The sequence below is a fragment of the Hipposideros armiger genome, unplaced genomic scaffold, assembly GCF_001890085.2.
Source record: "Hipposideros armiger isolate ML-2016 unplaced genomic scaffold, ASM189008v1 scaffold_354, whole genome shotgun sequence".
NCBI classification, from domain to species: Eukaryota; Metazoa; Chordata; class Mammalia; order Chiroptera; family Hipposideridae; genus Hipposideros; species Hipposideros armiger.
This window is the reverse complement of record NW_017731704.1, coordinates 278593-280256: the sequence shown is the minus strand read 5'-3', so window position 1 is coordinate 280256 and position 1664 is coordinate 278593.

Sequence of the window (1664 nt, the reverse complement as noted above, 5' to 3'; positions counted from 1 at the left end):
AAGATCTTTTATCTTTTATCAAATGCTCAAAATGTTTCCCAAACTCTGAAAAATTAGGAACTTCTTGCTTAAAAAATATTGAATAGTAGGTATACAGGTTAACCATGCAGAACATTGTCATTTCAGTTACTGAATTATTAAATATGTTCATGGAAATAAGTGTTTATGGAAGATCTTCGTACAAAATGCAGCAGTATTCCATTTTTTATTTCACTGTTTTTACTTTATTCCCAGTAGAGAATATTTAAGCAATATAGTATGTGACAATATACAATGTTCGATGGGATTAATTTTGTAAAATTATAGGTGAATTTTAGTCAAGATTTCTTATAGTGTCCATAACAAAGAATTAGATTTTAATGACTAGCTCAATAGCCCTTCTCAAAGTGATATAAGGTTTAAATATTGCCTGAAAAGTACTTGGAGTACTGAAGGAATAATAAAAATGCAAGAAATTACTGTATTAATATTTTGTGGGGTGCACCTTTTTGTTTCTTATGTTCTCCTTTATAGCTTTTGCTTTGGGAGTTTAGAAAAACCAATAAAAATTGAACACTAAAATATTAAGCTTTTCCATTTTAGAAATTGCTACATTTTGGATTTCATAAAAGTTGCCTCATAAAGCTGATTGATTTTAAAATTTTCAGTCTTAAGTCATTTTACTCTCAGGTCAAATCTTCTCAATTTTGCCCCTATAGTTTCAAGGGAAGTTTTAAGAAAGCTTAAACTTAAATCACTGTCTATAGTATTTGTGCCTCACTATTATTGAAAAAGCCTCCAATAAGAACTTCAAAGTTTGCTCTTTTCTTTGTAAGGCAGGAAAGTGGATGGAGTGAAGATTTTGATGATTTTCCTTTATCACTGACTCCTTAAGCATAATAGAAATTGGTAAAGATTTCTTGTAATTTCTTTAAAAACATTGTAAAAGTAGAGTGCTCCTTCCTTCTCCATTCATGACAGAGTGCTTTGAAGGTGAAGTTGGTGGGGGGGGGGGACATCTTTTGTTAAGGGGTTTATTAAACAAAACACTCCACAATACTGAGGAGTGATACAGAGTTACCATGCAAATACATCAAAAATAAGATTTAAGGGCCAACCGAGTGACGCAATAGTTAAGAACTGGCTTGGGATGCCAGAGGGCCCCGGTCCAGAGGGCTCCAGTTTGGATCCCATATGTGAGGGCCAGTGACACTGCCCTCCACAGCTAAGATGCTGAACAACAGCTCAACCTGGAGCTGGGCTGCCGTGAGTCGCCGGCGACGGCGTGGGCTGCAGCCCCTGTGGCAGTGGGTTGCCATGGGCTACGGTATGTAGCCAGCAGCCACAGTGAGCAGCCAGCAGCCACCGTAAGCGGCCGTCCAGAAGCCGGCGACTTATCTGCCTCACCCGGGGAGAGCACAATGATGGTGCCAACTAGGGCCAGTGAAGCAACGTCCTCCACAACTAGACTGAAGAACAAAATGACAGCAACTTGTCTGTTCCCCTTCCCCCAGTTCCCCAGCACTGTTCCCATCCCCCCAATTTCCCAATAAAAATCTTTAAAAAAATTAAAAAATAAGATTTAAGACAATATAGAAGACTATGTGATCAACTCCAGCTATGTTTTGTACTTTTTTATACATAGTTTACAAAAGATTTAAGATAATTTACACATAATACATATT